Here is a 17,139-nt window from a genome sequence, read left to right as displayed (position 1 = left end):
GTGTTCACAGTCCAGGCCTCTCTCTGCTATATCTAGGACATTTCTGTAAGAAGAGCTTACACTGTGTCTGCAGTTGTAGTAACATTAATCTCTGCAGATACAAAGGGATAGCATTTAAGCTATACCTCAAACTAAAGAATGTGAGGCTCATTCTAACAAGAAGGAATCTACAAGAAGTCTGCAAGACTAAAAATCTACAAAGAACAGGTAACCTATTCCATAAACCATCATGAAGCAACAAAGAACAATATTGGAAGACAGGGCTTGAATGGAGTCTCTGAGCGAGATGACTTACTAACCCTCCCAGGCCCCAGCCTCTCATCTCCTGTGAATTACGCAGGAGGCACTGAGGGGGCATCGCTAAGCTGTCTCTGCCCTTACAAAGATGTAATCACTCTCCCTCTCCGAGCTTGCCTTTCCAAGGCAATCAGGCAGCAGCAAGGAGCTTTTCCCTGAACTCGAATGGAGTGGAATATTGGGCTTGCGAGTTTTGACTTTTGTCACAGGCGTGATCAGTAACAACTCCTGCCAGCTCCCCCATGGCTGTGCCCCCCGGAAACTCCTCTGCCTGCCTAACTGACCCTGAAACTAGGAAGCCACGTGTGCCCCAGCAAGTGCTTATGACAGGACACAGGTGGTTAGTGGCGTTTTGATTCACAGGAATAAGGACAGTTTACCTACAGGAACTGGGTCGAGTTTATACAGAAATGTCACTTGAAGACATCATGGTGTAACGTGACACTGGTGCAATAGAAGAACAAGGTTACCATCAAATAACCATGTGCTAATTCTCCTCTATTTCCCCCTGGGAACTCGATCACATCAGTTAAGTGCTCTGATTCCCATTGACTCCTCTGTAAAACAAAAGGGACAGTTAAGATGTCTTACCTGCCAGCTTCAGCTGAGCTTACATTTGTTACAAAAAAAAAAAATGAACATTGCAAAACTCTGTAGCCTATGAATGTAAATTGCTCCTGTTACTACACTGTGTAGGGTTATGAGAAGAGTGATAGTTACTAAAAAAAAAAAAAAAAAAAAAAAAAGCCCACCAGATAATAATAAGAGCATTCCTTGAACACTTACCAAGAGTTTTGCCAAGTTCTTTAAAATTTGTTCCTTCCCAAAATCCTATAAGGAAAGTGTATTATCATTGCCTCTTCAGAGGGGAAAGGAAATAAAAAAAACATTCAAGCATTTGCACAGAGCCCCACAGCCCCACAGCTAGTAAGCAGAGCTTGATTTTGAACTTAGGCATCCATCAAGTGCATCAAACAAGCAGTCATCCTTCCGTTTTAATTCTTCAAATGATGGATATCTAATGCAAAGCTTAAAATGAGTAGTGGTGGGAAAACTCTTTATTTTGGTCTTGGCGGTGGTGCATTCCTTTGTACTTCAGTTTTAAACCGCTGTGTGAATCAAGGACAAGACTGTGTTCCCAGGTTCTCTTATCCCCTCTCCGTAACGCAGATACTCTTTCTGGAAAGCCCAGCCCACTTCTGGCAGCCTGCTCAGCAGTTGTCTCCTACACCCCCATGTTGCATTTTCATCAAACTGGCAATGGCTTATCCAGATCTGCCTGATGGGAAAGAACGGGCTGCTTGTGTCTAAAACCATCAGAAGGATAAGCTACTTGTCACTAGAGCCATACCTTACATGGTCTGTGCAAACCAACTACAAGTTGAAGTATTTTTGTAAGAGGAGACACACCCCTGTTTTTTTGTTTTTAATCCAGAGAAATATCTCCAAGCAGAGAAGCTCAAAGGAAAATGTCAGCTTTCTTTAAAAAAAGAAAAAAATTGTTTTGTAAGTGATTTTTGAATCAGCAGCTGAGGCCACGGTGGAGGCAGTGGGATTACTGCTTCCTGCTGCCCCCGCCAGGGGGACAAGGACATTTATCATCAGGGGCTGAAGTAGGCCTGCCAGTCACCAGGGGTAGAAAGATCCCCTCACAGGAAAGGCCCCCTCAGGAACCGAGCTGGTGGAGGAGGTCTAGACATCCACCCTTGAAACAAAGGCCAGTGCATCGCAAAACCTCCATCTTCCCCACAGTTCTTCTGATCACAGAGCTTTCCTAACCATTGCCTCCTCACTGGCACAGGGGCTGGCTGGAAGTCCCATTCCTCTAACTAACTGAGGTCCAGGCTGAAGTCATTCCAGAGCTCAACTAGGAAGCAGTTGGAAGCGTTCAGACAAAACCTCAGCTCACATTTAAGCCAATCATACCTTCAAGACTTTAATCTTTTCATCTCACACTCAGAACAAAAGTCAGTAAATTTCTCCCAATACCTGCTTTGAATCATATATTCAATGTTTCTTAAACATCATTGCTTTGCATATTATTACCTCAATTTTTGTCATATTTGAACACCATCTTTATTATTGATGTATTTACTTTGACTCCCTTTTACTTAACTCACTTTTTAAAACATAAATATCTAGCTTAACCTAAGCCTAAGCGAAATAAATAATAAATAATCAAAGAAATCAGACTTGGTATGCTTTCATGTTCCTAGCATATTAAGATGAATACATTATTATTGAAACAAAATACATTTTTGTGTCTCATTAACAAATCCCCCTGTATACTACCAGTAGTATGCATGTAACATTATAGGAAATCATGCTTTTACTCTAGAGCACAGCTGATTCCATCCAAAGAGGAAATATTCTCTGTAGTTTCTGTTCAGTCTTCTGCATTCACCTAATTTATCCGAAATGCCAATCAGTGGTAGCACAAGCAGATCCCAAACTAAAGCTTATCTTTGCACTAATAGCTTCTCTTATCAACCTTTGGATCACTATGCCTTCCACACATCTGATCTGTCACTTTGTTTGAAATAATCCTTTACCCTAATGTTCTTCACTATTAATAAATTACGAACAAACAGCAAAAATAATTACCCTTTCACCTAGGAAAACACTGGTGACTAAGACTTAATGGTCTACCAGTGACATACGGCTTTCCCCAGCATAATGGATGCAAATGCGTAACAGGATCTGGGTAAGTTATTTTCACACAAGCTGTCACTTGTCACACAAATTACACGGGCTTCTATTAGCTGTTTAATTCACAAATTAAAAAACAACAACCACAAATTCCATTCACAATATCTGCATCATCCCTGGATCTCCTCGGGAAGGCAGAACCAACCCACAAAGCCACTGAAGAACAAAGGCTGCGGGAAGAACATTTTCTGTTTGCATAAAATTCTCCTGTACGCAGGTGTAGGTAAACACGAAACTCTGTGTTAGTCAGAGTTGTCCAAGGATTCAGAAGTCTCCAGAGCAGAAGCGCGACACCTGAGATTATGAAAGAAGCTCAAACCAGGATGCCACATCAGAGCAGGAACTCAGTGGTAGATGGGTCTGCTAAGGCTGTGCTGGTGAGGATGGTGGGGCGCCGTACAAAGGCGAGGCTAAAAGGTCGGCTGCTTTACGCCATCAATCTAGACTGGACAGAGCCCTGAGAAGGGTGCCTTCCATGCCCATTCCTGAGGAGCACTGTCTGGGAACTGAAGTTGAGGGGAGCTCCTGTGTTGCTGGGAGCCCTGGGGCCTGAGGCTGCAGCTGCACAGCCAGCTTCAGTCCAGGGCTTTGCTATGCTTTTAGGACACCAGCAGATGCTTTTGAAGATGGATGTGCCTTTATTTACAGCCGTTATATCTTTTACATTTTCCCCCTTATAGTAATAGTAGCTAACACTGATCCAGTACTTAGCGTGTTTCCCAGATGACTTGGTGGCAAAGAGTCTGCCTGCCAAGGCAGAAGGCACAGGAGATGCGGGTTCAATCCCAGAGTCGGGAAGATCCCCCTGGAGGCGGTAATGGCAACGCCAGTATTCTTGCTTGAAAAATCCCATGGACAGAGGAGCCTGACAGCCTGCAGTCCACGGGGTCGCAGAGTCAGACACGATTGAGCACTCATGCACTTAGCACTGTTCTAAACAGTTCCAGGTGTGAACATATGGAGCATCATTGAAAGTTTGATCTGGAAGGACACGGCCATTATGGTGGGAGGAACCCTGGACGTACATCAGGAGACGAGGACCTTGCCCCCTGCCAGCTAGGAGATCTTGAGTGAGCCCTGCCTCTCCCTGGATACCAGTTTTCTCATCTGGTGGTGAGAGAATAAGAGGATGAATAGACCTCGATCTGAATGCCAGCTCTGAGCTGTCTGGGACACAATGCATGCCCCAATCTGTTAGCAACGTCTGCCGCTACAGGCTCAAGAGCAGGGAGTAGGCATGTCACGTATTTGCCATCTCTAAAGTCCCTTCTGTGGGCTTCCCAGGTGGCTCAGTGGTAAAGAATCCGCCTGCCAATGCAGGAGACATAAGAGAAACAGGTTCAGTCCCTGGGTCGAGAAGACACCTGGAGGAGGGCATGGCAACCCACTCCAGTATTCTTGCCTGGAGAATCCCATGGACAGAGGAGCCTGGTGGGCTACAGTCCATGGGGTTGCAAAGAGTTAGATACAATAGAATGACTGAGCTCGTGAGCAAAAGTCCCTTCCTGCTCAGATTACTTAAATTCATGGTTCTAGCCAAACTGCCTCACTAAGCAGTCTCTTCATAAATCAGAAAAGAGAAAGAGAATAAGATTAGCTTTGAAAACTTGGAGACCTCATTTCTGTTACAGAGTATGTAGTCTTTGACAAGCAGTTGAGTCTCTTTAAGTCTCAGTTTATTCATCTACAAAATAAGGATAAAAATACTTAAACTGCATAATAAATAAATGTGTAAAGCAAATAGCAGGGTGCCTGGCATCGTGCTGATGTTCAATTAAACAGAAGCTAGTATTGATATGTTCATCACTAGTATCATTATTAGTCTATCAACCCCATTTTCTGAGCCATGGTTTGTAACTGAAAGAATACATGCTTACAGTGAAAACCCACTAGGTCACTCTTGAGGGATATATGTGAGCCTCTTCCCAAAGAAATACAATTTAGAGTTTTATTATAGAAAATTACAAAATATACAAAAAATAGAGGATATTAAAATGAACTTCCATGGACCCATGACTGAGCATCACAAATAATCAATTCATGGCTACGCTTGTTTCATTTATATCCCCAACCCCTCACTCCTCTTCCAGACACCCTGGATTTTCTTTTAAAGCAGATCCCCAGTTTTATATCATTTCATCTGTAAATATTTCAGTAACTATCTTTAAACAACAGAAACTATTCATTCTTTTTAATTTAACAAATATCTGTTTTTAATTAAGTGTAATGGCAGCAAGGCACAATTAGGAAATTATTTCCTCACATCTCTAATAACATACCATAAAAGTCACTAAAAGTATATGTATCTAAAAAAATAATAATAAGGGGCTGGCTCAGGAGGCCACGTGGGGACTGTGGTATGCATGATTTATTACAGCTACACAAAGTGAGTTATTTCATTCTTTCAGATATTTATGACACCGCTAAAATGCTGAATACATCAACATCAAAATTAATCATGAATAATATTTAATTAGTGCTTGACAAGGATCAATTTGGCAACTCTTTTTGTTCTTTCTCCTTCCCCCAAATAGAAAAATAGTCATAAACTAAAGTGTTTTATTTTTTCCATCTGCTTCTGGTAAAGCGCATCCCTGAATTGCTAACTTAGTTGCGATCTCCTGAACTTTCATATACCCAGGTAATTAGACTCAGATGCTGTCCGGACTGGGATTATAAATCAAGTCTGTGTATGTAAGCAGAAAACAGACCGCTCACACCAAGGGCGGGTGTTCTGGCAGGTCCGTTTCTCACAGACCTGCTCGTGGAGCAGACAGAAAACAGCTTTCATGTAGATCCCATGTCATTGAACCCCTTCTCTCACTGCTACAATCCCCAGAAAGCACTGATTATCAGCTGAATTCTTTATTTACAAAAGAAAAAAAGTCCTTTTGGGCTGCTCTCAAGCAAAACTTCTGCCCAGAGCTGTGCTAGTACATTCGAGCCAGGTACGTGGCAGATGACATCTTTCCAGCCAGAGTGCTAATGTCCAAAGCACTCGGTGCCCCAAAAACTTGTGTACCATTTCCCAACCAAGGAGTTTCATTCCACAGCAGAATGATTAGGAAAACTTTCAATCCACTGTTTTGTAACAAGATATGCAAGCACTGAATTTTAACAGAACAGCAATATTTGTTTCAGTTAACATTTTAAATTGTGGAGCCAAAGACTCCTGGGCTTTTGAAGGTGTCTTAAACGAAGTGCTAAATGATTATTTTTAACTTGGAGAGCGGGTGTCATTCTAAGGGGTTGTCTTTTCTTTACCTCTGACTCATATCAAGTAAAACAAAGTTGAAGTGTCTGTTGGAGACAATACACGTGACCTTAGGAGACAGGGATTTGGAGATCAGCTAACATTTCTTAAGTTCTAGTGCTTGGAAGGAAAGTTATGACCAACCTAGACAGCATATTAAAAAGCGGAGACATTACTCTGCCAACAAACGTCGGTCTAGTCAAGGCTATGGTTTTTCAGGTGGTCATGTATGGATGTGAGAGTTGGACTGTGAAGAAAGCTGAGTGCGAAAGAATTGATGTTTTTGAACTGTGGTGTTGGAGAAGACTCTTGAGAGTCCCTTGGACTGCAAGGCGATCCAATCAGTCCATTCTGAAGGAGATCAGTCCTGGGTGTTCATTGGAGGTACTGATGCTAAAGCTGAAACTCCAATATTTTGGCCACCTGATGCGAAGAGTTGACTCAATGGAAAAGACTCTGATGCTGGAAGGGATTGGGGGCAGGAGGAGAAGGGGACAACAGAGGATGAGATGGCTGGATGGCACCACCAACTCGATGGACGTGAGTTTGGGTAAACTCCGGGAGTTGGTGATGGACAGGGAGGCCTGGCGTGCTGTGATTCATGGGGTCGCAAAGAGTCGGACACGACTGAGCGACTGAACTGAACTGAGTGCCAAGCCTAGTACATCCTGCAGCTCACAGAAGCCTCACAATACCCCTGGAGGGTGGGATATGGTCACTCACTAGAGAATGAGAACATAAAGGCTCAGGTGGCCGTAGGGGTGTCCAGAGTCACTGCGGTAACAGGCGTGAGTTAGGAGTCCAGAGTCAGGCCTTTCTCATCCCTCAGGCCAGCTTCATCCCACACAAGCTGATCCTATAAAGGAATCCTCAAATATAATAATTAATATTTATTGAGCACTATGTACTAAGAGCTTTATATGCGCTAGGTCGCTTCAGTCATGTCCCACCCTGTACGACCCCATGGACTATAGCCTCCAGGCTCCTCTGTCCATGGGATTCTCCAGGCAAGAACACTGGACTGGACTGCCCTTCCCTTCTCCAGGAGCTTTATATGCACCTCATTTAATCCTCATCCAATGTCACATTGTTCCTTTCCATCTTACAGATTAAAAAATAATGCTTAAAAAGGATAAGTGACATACTCTTGGTCAGAGAAAATTCATCTGACTGAAGGGTCCTTAGCACTCTGCTACGTCTCCCTGAAAGGCAAACTGGGCCACAATCATAATATAATATTGCAAGTCCACTATTCTTTTTCTTTGGCCTGTGCCACAGAGCATGCAGGATCTTAGGTCTCTAACCAGGGACCCCCTGCAATGGAAATGTGCAGTTTTAACCACTGGACCACCAGGGAAGTCCTTATAGTTCAATTTTTTAAAAAACTGGGCCACATTCATGACTTTATGGAAGGCATAATACTCTGAAGTCCTGAGTTCCCACAGATCTGTAAATACTGCTGACCGACTGCTGGGTAGGTGCAAACTGACTTTACACCATCTACGGGCACAAATAACTAGAACTCTAAGACCTTCAACAGAGAACATCCAACACACACACTGCTCATAAGAACACAAGTAAAAATGGGTACAATTGAATGATTTTTCCTAAGGGGGAGGAATAGTAAGAAAGGAACTGGCCAGAGTTTATCATAAAAAGCCAAGCTCAGAAGATACAATTGAAATGAAATTTCTAACTGCATGTACCCTCCCTATGCCAAATGCTGACTTTCCCTCCTCCATGCTGGGGCGATGAGGTCAGTGGATCTTGTTTCTGCTCCACTGACTTTTCCACATGCAACCTGATAGCTTCTGGAAACAAACCAATGATTACAGATCATTAAAGTATGTCATTTTAATTAAAGGAGGGTGCTACGTGGAGCAGGGACAGGTAGTAACCCAGTTAGCAGCCAACCCAAGTACCAGGTAAGAATCCACTCTCCACGGTCTGGCTCACCAATCCCTTCTCATGCTTCTGCCTCCACATCATAGCCTGACTGGGCCCAACGCTGCTTTGAGCCCTTATGAAATCGGGTCAGCCCATCTAGTACCTCGCATGTGGCATTTTCCAGATATGCCTTGAGCGGCGAGAAGTTGGTGCTAAAAGAGAGGCTTGAAATTTAACAGGGTTTTGAAAAAGAAAAAAGAATAAAAGTCTAGACTGCCAAAAAATAAACGGGCATTGCTGTAAAATTGTGTTGCACAGCGAGAATACAAATATTATTCATGCTAAGGAAAGGGTTGACCTAAGATGTGATTTATAGGCACTTCAAATGCAGTACAGGAAGTAAATGGAAAAATTAGGGTGTGAGGTCACCGAGTAGGCAAGAGTCAACTTAAGGGTAAAGTTAAAAACTTTAGGAAGGGAGCACACAGTTCAGCTTGCCATATAAATTAAGATCTGCCCTCACTTTGAAAAAATGGAAAAAAATTAAATATTAACATACATATGTTACAAAAGGCATTTTCTGCTCTACATACAGGAAAATAGATAAATTGTTATAGGATGAAAAATGTCAATGGGATGTTTCATAAAGAAAACAGAGAGGAAGTTGATGCAATCCAAAAATCAACTGTGTTATCAGTCAGTAATGTAAACGAACCACAGTTACAAGTTAACGGGCTGCAGAGGCAGTGTCCTGAGCAAGAACAAGGAATCCAAACCAAGTTTTGTTTTTAGGGACGTGTCATTTCATTTTTTATTAAAATAGTTTAAGTTGGTTTGGACAGTTCCCTAACTTGTTAAGTGCCAGGAAAGGGTGACTGAAGCAGAAAGAGATTTCAATTGTCAAGTTCCAGGCGCTCCCGCTCTCTCGCCATTCTATCTAAAACACCCTTAGCATGTTAGCATTAAATGTTGCTTTCTTCCTTTCTGTTTCTCCGGGGAATTGAAGTGTTTCCCAAAGACCCACTAGAGGGCAGAGCTTTGTGAGGTTCTGAAATTAGTTAATTGCGCAACCAGCCCAGTTTCTGGGCGACTAGGAGGGGGTAATCACAAAAATGGCTGTGACCGCGCTTTTGGAGAGCTTGTGACTGTCTCCCTTGGGCCAAAGTCCACACAAAACAAAACAGGCAAGAGACCCTTGAAGGATCCCTCCTGGTGGAAGGAAACCATGCCGATGGAAGTGAAGTGAAGATAAGTCGGTCAGTCGTGTCTGACTCTTTGCGACCCCACGGACTGGGGCCTACCAGGCTTCTCAGTCTATGGGATTTTCCAGGCAGGAGTACTGGAGTGGGGTGCCATTTCCTTCTCCAGGGGATCTTTCCGACCTAGGGATCGAATCCCGGTCTCCCGCATCGTAGGCAGACGCTTTACCCTCTGAACCACCAGGGAAGCCTGGTGGAAGGAAACCAGGGCGGTGACGGGGAGCTCAATCACTGCCTGACACAGGGCAGGCCAGAAGGGGGCGCTGCAAGCCGAAGGGGAGCAATACACAGCGGAGGCTCAGACACAGGACGCCCCGGCTTCCTCCGCTGCCTGGGGAACAACACCGGTGGGCAGGGTCTGCCCCACCGATCACTCCACTCACGCGCCTGGGACTGCTTTTCACAACAGTCCTTCCCCGCCTTGAGCAAGGCCTTGCTGTCCATTTTACTGTCATTTTATCTGCATATAAAAATACTGGGTGAGAAAAGCCAGGATATCAGGAAAATCCACTCCCCGCCTAATGCCACCCATATTTTCAGCCCTCATCTCAAACTCTCACTGGCCTCTGTTGGGCTGTAAGCCTGGAGCGGCCAGAGTCAAGGCTGGAGGCCGCATCCTGAGGGCGGCTGTGATACAGAGAAAACGGTGCCTTTTGGAGAAGTCTGAGTGGGCAGCTCTCAATCAGTCCTCAGCTGCCACGGATGGCTCCCACAGAGTCCCAGAAAACCCAGAGGTCACTCTGGCCCCTACAAGGCATTCTTACGCCGGAAGACAAGGAAATATGTTCCCGGGGCTCCAAGTCCCTTCGTTGCCTGGGGACCTGAACACAGGGTGAGAACTAATTCCCAGTGATTATTGACCAACCCTGCAGTCAGGGTCCTCATTAACCCATGCCCTCCTAGCGTATCTATCAGAGAAATCTGATCTCAGCTAAGGGTGTGGGAAGGGGCAATGGGAATTTTCTCTGTCTTTCAAACTCTGCATTAGAGTCCCATACCAGGTATAATTAAAATTTTCATACCTGCAGCCTCTGTCCAACTGCTCTAAGCCTCAGTTTCCCAATTTATTAAAAGGTAAGAATAAGATTGACTATGTCATGGGATCTCCAAGAGGCCAGAATGTGGTCATGCGGTAATCCCTGCAAAGCCAAAAGTGCCGCTTTACTTTTTGGTCAGCCTCTAATTGCAGGCTTTGTCTGCCCATCATCTCATGGGATGGTCTGCTTTTCCACCAGAAACTGTGAGGTCAAGGAGGGTGACCTTAACCTAAACAAGTCTATCTCTGCCCATCACCTGGAAAGGACTCCAAATTAATCTTGTGACCTCATATATAGATGCCTGGTTTCATCCGTAAAATAATACAAAATTTTACCCTAGTTTCCTTAGGGATCCCAGGACAATTCGTGGTTCAAAACTATTCCTAGGACTGCATCTGCTGCTTCATCAGCCATGTCCTATACATTGCTAGCCCATCTTAAGCTTGTGGACACTTAAGAGGCCTACATCTTTTCACAGGGGCTAATCCTAAAGCAGGCCTCCATTGCCTCGAAATGAAAATGTGCCCTGAATTTAGAACAGTATATTTTTCTTCTTGCAGGTATCAGTGCACGTTTCAGCCTGTTTAGATCACTCTGAATCTCCAGTTGAGTCTGAGTCTCTCCCAGGTTTAAGTCAAATCTCTAGATTGCAGAGAGAGGGGGATGTCCAGGGTGAACTATATGCAGTTAACAAACAATATCTTTTCATGGTCAGATCACAAAGGAAGAGGGGTACTTATCTAAAGCTAAATACCATGGGGTAGAGAGCACTGAGGGATAGTAGGAGTCTCCAGCCGCAAGGCACACTGTCAAAGTGAAAGAGATCATGTTGGTGAGACATTAGCACAGGAGTTGGCATATGGCAACTACTGCTATTATTGCTTTGATTATTATTAATGTACAGTTTCATCAATTTAGGGCCTCGTTTTCTCCTGTTGTTCAGCTTTGACCATATGGTCACACCCAAACCCAAGCATGGTGTGGGACAGTGGCACAAACACTGGTTCAGAAGCCCACAGCCTTGGACAAGTTACTTAATGTCTCTCATTTTCCTCATGGAGAACAGGCAGGTACTAAGAGCATCTCTACAACTAGTGTGAATAGTAAAGATATGATTATGTATTTGCCTAAGTACCTAACAAAATGGACACTGGCTGAGTAACAGTTATCACTGTGATGAAAACAGGTACTTGGGTAACTTGTTAATTGTCTTAGTCAAGGAAAGACACTTCAGAGAAAATGGCATCATGTGTAAGGCTACACTAGGGTTCTGGAATTACCAGTGGATTGCAATAAGTAATTTAGGCAGGCTCTTCTGCTTTCTAGCCACTATACCCACACCCACCCCCAAGACACACACACACACCTGGAGAAAACTCTAAGAGTTTCCCATCAGACTGGAACAAAACTTGAAATCCATCCAGTGCTGACTCTGAGGGCACCTGGATGAACCTGGGCAAATCAGTGAGACTATCAAAAATCTCCATCAATAGAGAAGTTGTAAAGATCCAATGAGAAAATACATGTAGCAAATGATTTACAAATTCAAAAGTATAATTATAACAATCCTTCCTCTACTGCCCTGATGCATCAGTGGTAAAGAATCTGCCTGCAATTCAGGAGACCCAGGAGATGCGAGTTCAATCCCTTGGTCAGGAAGATCTCGTGGAGGAGGAAATGACAACCCACTCCAGTAGTCTTGCCTGGAGAATTGCATGGACAGAGGAGCCTGGCAGGCTACAGTCCATGGGGTTGCAAAGAGTCAGACACGACAGCTTAGTAAGCACACAGCACTCCTCCACTGCACATATTAAAGCAGTCCCCAGTGAAAGGACCATATAGGGTGTTTTGCAAAGTGACAGAGTCTGGTGAGGAAACTGAAATAAACAGTCTTTAAAAATTGATGTGTTACTCACCATCATCTAACCGAAACCTAGATTTAATGACTAATGACCAAATCGTGTCAGAGCTCAAAATTATACACCATTTTCCTCTGTGTTGCTTGTAACAGGCTTTAGCACCAAACCTTGTCTAACCCTGATTGCTTTGGGTGCTGTTGTTCCTGTTTCTGTTTTAGGCGGAGTTCTCCATGGGGACTGCCCAAGAGGCAGTGGGCCGTGGCAGCCCCACGGGTAGTGCTCACCAGTCACAGTTCAGTCCCAGGGAGCGGATGGCAACAAGCTGAGTCACCCCAGGGCGGGGACGGTGGAGGAGTATATATATGACCCAGGTTACTACAACTGAATAAACACACCACTGGCGCTCAGATCTGATGGCTAAATCAGAGCAAAGAGGGTTTCAGTAAGAGCTCAGGGTAAGATTCAGTTTATTTAAAATTTCCTCCCAGGGCCATCCTTATAATAACCCAGGCAGTGGTTTCTGTAAAAGCCAGATTAGATCGTCCTGCCCTGCCTTTTAGAAGTTTCCACAACAGATGGAGGGACACGGCCTAGAGGAAACCCCAACTCACATCCGTCTGCATTCATTATTGGCCCTGTTCTCAAAATGCTATATGTTATCTTGAGCCTGTTTGTTTTTATCTGTCAGAGTGGTTTATTGTTAGGGAAATGTGGTGTCAGCTGTCTCTTCCCCACCATCAAAGCCTCTTCATTAAAGTTAATAGTGTTTGACTTGCAGAGATCTCTTACCGAGGTAACCCAAGAAAGCCCCTGCTGGCTGTTATTTTTCCGGCAGTAAAGGCACCAAATGGATGCAATAACTGCATTAATCTTTTAGGAAGAAGAAGAAGAAAACCATGCAGCGTGACTCTTGTCTAGTAGCTGCTTAGTAAATGCACCTCGAATTTGCAAGGCTAACTCTACCCCTCAGTTAGGGGCTTGGTGTCAAAACGAGACGACCTTTGTCCTGGCTCTGCCACTCAGGGCTCTGTGAGCTGGCTTGTCACTTCTGCAGTCTGAGCTTCAGTTTACTTATCTCAGAAATGGATTTCAAGGAAGCCCTTCTTTTTCTAACTGGGGAATTCTTTGGACAAAAGTAATCTTATAACGAAAATGACCTTGAAAGCAGATAAAAGCAATGTATTTTCTAGCTTGAGATGAGGAGAGAGACCAGAGGACGTACCTTCTCAGCAGCTTTACCCTCCTTCATACCCCCTCCCGCCTAAAGCCATCCTCACCCCTCCCCAGAGGGTCCTGGTAACCTCCGTGGGCTCCCACTCCCACTCGGGACTTCCTGGAACATCATTTGAAGCCTACTGGCCTAGGAGTCTTATCTTTAAGATCTTTTCTGCTCAGACTCTGGATTCTGTGATTAAGTAATTGAAATCAAACCACATGAGGACCGTTTCTAATTAGTGTAATAACTTTATAGAAGACGCTCTGCTCAGTGCCAGACAAACATGAAACAGTTTAGGCTTTGGTTTGTTTTCTGTCTTCTCATCACTGCTGCCAAATCTCCCTTCTCAACCGGAGTAGTGGATCTCAAGCAAGTTCCATCACCTCTGCGTTCCTGTCACCGAGTGCTAGTTAGTTCAGTTTGCAATGTCAAACTAACTCAGTTGGAATCTCATCACCTCCCTCCCCTGCAGGGCAGGCTGAGGCTAGAATCGTGACTCTTCAGAATGCTTCCTCACCCAGTGGGCATCCTCACAGGTAGGAAAACCAGCAAGAGAGTCAAACGCTACAGCCCTCAGCACAGTGCGCACCTGACCAAGACAAACTGGGGCATCCTCACCACCGCAGTCCCCCGTCAGCATCCTGCCGTGCCTCTCCAGCCCTCTGCTCCGCTTTGCTCCAGAGCAAGATCAAGCAGGTGTCCAGGAGGAAAACCTAAAGCCAGTTTTCCTGTCTTGCAAACAAGAAGGAATGTCCCCCCTCACTAAATTTGTTGAAGGAAGTCTCTGTCTCTCCCTCTTGGAAAGAAGAGAAAATCATGAATTTTGTTTTTCCAGAAGGCTGCAATCAGAAAGACTCGCCCTCTCTCTCTTCCCCCACAACCTCCATAAAAGGCCTTGAGGATGAGACAGGAGACGGGGTCAGTGAGTGAAGGTAAAGGACCAAGTAGGCTGCCCCGAAGGAGGGGATAAAGGGGAGGCAAGGAATGGAGATGGGAAAGGGAGGGGCCACAGCTCTCACTGACTTAATTTAAAATCTGCATTTTCAACTAGGGCTCTAGTTGCCAAGTCCAATACTATGGTGGCGGAGGGGGGGGGGGGGGCGGGGGAGGGGGGGAGGGTGGTGGTGCGGGGGGACTTCCAGCAAACACCCAGCACACATGTAATACTAGGATGTCTACCAGATTATGTTTGTGTTTATACATGTGGCTTGGACTTGGATGGGTACCAGAACGTGCACATGTGTAAAACTCTAAAGAATCCCAAGCCACACATTTAGTTTTATTTTTTTGACCCAAGTCTCTGACGGAGAAAATAAAACGAGCGAAAAAAACCATTCATTCACTCATGCATGCTTTCAGCTCTGCCTATAGAACCTTTCCTTACCAGGGGCACTCGAGCAAGGCAATGACAAATTAAGCATGCTCTCTGTCTGGCCGTGGGTATTCAAAAACCACAGAAATAATTCCATTTGTATAAAACTTTAGCATTACTTTTCAAGAAGCCTTTTATACACAGTAGTTCATTAGGATCCTCGCAGTCGTAAGATGGCTATGATAGATATAATCACTATTTTACACCTGAAAAAACAGAAGCACGGCAAACTTAAATGACTTGTCTAGTCCCACAGATAGCTGAGTACAGGGCAGGAATTTTAAAAAAAAATTTTTTTTTTTTTACAAAAGTTTATTCTTAAATGCACAATAGGTTCCAAGACAACACTTCATTCTGGCTATCGGTGGCAACATATACTATAGCAGGAATTCAGGTGTTTAAACAGGAATGGAACTAAGGGCCATCACTGCCTCAGGCACAAGGAACAGCTTACTTTTTTGCCAGATTTCTTAATTCCACCGATGGCCAAGGGGCCCTTTCCCCACAGCCTTTGCTTTTAGCTCCTCGAGTTTCTTCTACTCCTCCTTCTGCTTCTGCTTGAATGCCTTATCTTCCTCGTCCATCTCCTTGGCTTGCTTCTTGGGCTGCTTCGGGGCTGCTGCTTGCCACCTTCGCGGCTCGACATGGCGCCTGCCGCCCCTTCCCCAGACCCTGCCACTGGAAGCGGAGGAACTAAAATTTAAATCATTTGACTTCTGGTCCCAGGCTCTTTCTGTTTGATCAAACTGCAACTGAATGTATCCTGTGATTTCCTTCCAGCTGCCATTACAATGTATAGCCCAGACTTTCAAGGATCTTTTCAGTTTCAAATATTCCATTCCTTTGTCTACCAAATTTTGCTTGTCAGACCGCTTGAACTAGTTCTGAATATACAGTCACTTGTATCAGCATTTAGGTTTGAAAAATATAACTCTTTTTTAGTTGAAATGGATTGAAGTTAGATTTAGACTTAATAATGTTAAGACTAGGCAAGAGTCACAATTTTTCAATCAAACCATCCTTTGGTGTAGAAAATTATTTCACTACACACATTATTTAAGCTATTCTGAAACCTACTCTGACGTTCTTTTATTAATCTTTTTCCTGTTTCGAATCCTTCCATCAGGCATTTCTGTCAGGCTTCTGAAGGGTCCCATATGCACACTTGCAGTGCAGAAATGTGTTCCTTTTTGGTTCATTGGAATCCTTCAGAATGTCTGGCACCAAAACATATTGGCTTTAATTAAAAGGCTATGATTTCTTTGAATTCCCATTAAGCTAGTGAGAAAAAAGATCTGCATTTAAAAAATACAGTTAACACATTACGATACAGTTGTACTGAAAAATGGTTCATGTTTTAAAAACTACTTAAGCAGATGAAACTAAGCTGCCTGTAATAAAAATACGCTCATTTTTAGTAAAATCCTTCACTTCTAAATAGAGGGGTTAGCTTAGTACATATGTGCCCAATTAGCCATAAAAACTCAACTAGATATGAACCATGCAATCCACCAATTCGCCCTTGACTTTAAAACATAGATTCTATTAACAGGAATTTAATTTAAATGGTTAAAAAGTGCTAAAGTACATAACTATAATCTGATAGGGTTTGGAATATGATACTGCTGTATACCAATGACAAATCAGTTTTGGATTATGACTCCAGCAAAGTTTGAAATAGCTCAAGGCTGATAATTAGTGATCCACAAATTCAAGAACTGCCTTATATTATGTTATATATTATACTCACTCACTTCCTCTTTGCCCATGAGAAGAAACACATTCTCAAACATTCAAAAAATGGGCCATGTCAATCTTTTTAAATTCTAGGACCTGAATGCCCTAGAAACCCGACTTAGTTTTCTCTATTCAACTTATCTTTAAAACATGGTATAACTCAAGACAGTTGCTCAAGAAAATATTTAAGAGTGCCCATGAAGTACAGTGAAAGTGCTGCACTCAACATGCCTACAAATTTGGAAAACTCAGCAGAGGCCACAGGACTGGAAAAGGTCAGTTTTCATCCCAATCCCAAAGAAAGGCAATGCCAAAGAATGCTCAAACTACCACATAATTGCACTCATCTCACACACTAGCAAAGTAATGCTCAAAATTCTCTAAGCCAGGCTTCCTGAACCGTGTATGTGAACCACGAACTTCCAGATGTTCAAGCTGGATTTAGAAAAGGCAGAGGAACCAGAGATCAAATTGCCAGCATCCGGTGGATGACTGAAAAAGCAAGGGAGTTCC

At 43.8% G+C, this 17,139-nt stretch overlaps 1 protein-coding gene and 1 pseudogene across 2 annotated transcripts in view; both read right to left on the bottom strand.

The window, feature by feature from the left end:
* LOC102187148 overlaps positions 1-17,139 on the bottom strand; it is a 199,831-nt gene that overhangs the window by 169,939 nt on the left and 12,753 nt on the right. The gene's annotated exons all lie outside the window — the stretch shown is intronic.
* Positions 15,288-15,565, bottom strand: LOC108637655 (annotated as a pseudogene).

Source organism: Capra hircus, chromosome 15 (genome assembly GCF_001704415.2).
Source record: "Capra hircus breed San Clemente chromosome 15, ASM170441v1, whole genome shotgun sequence".
Lineage (NCBI taxonomy): Eukaryota > Metazoa > Chordata > Mammalia > Artiodactyla > Bovidae > Capra > Capra hircus.
Note: the sequence above shows the minus strand (reverse complement) of the source record. Positions and strands in the feature narration are given on the sequence as shown.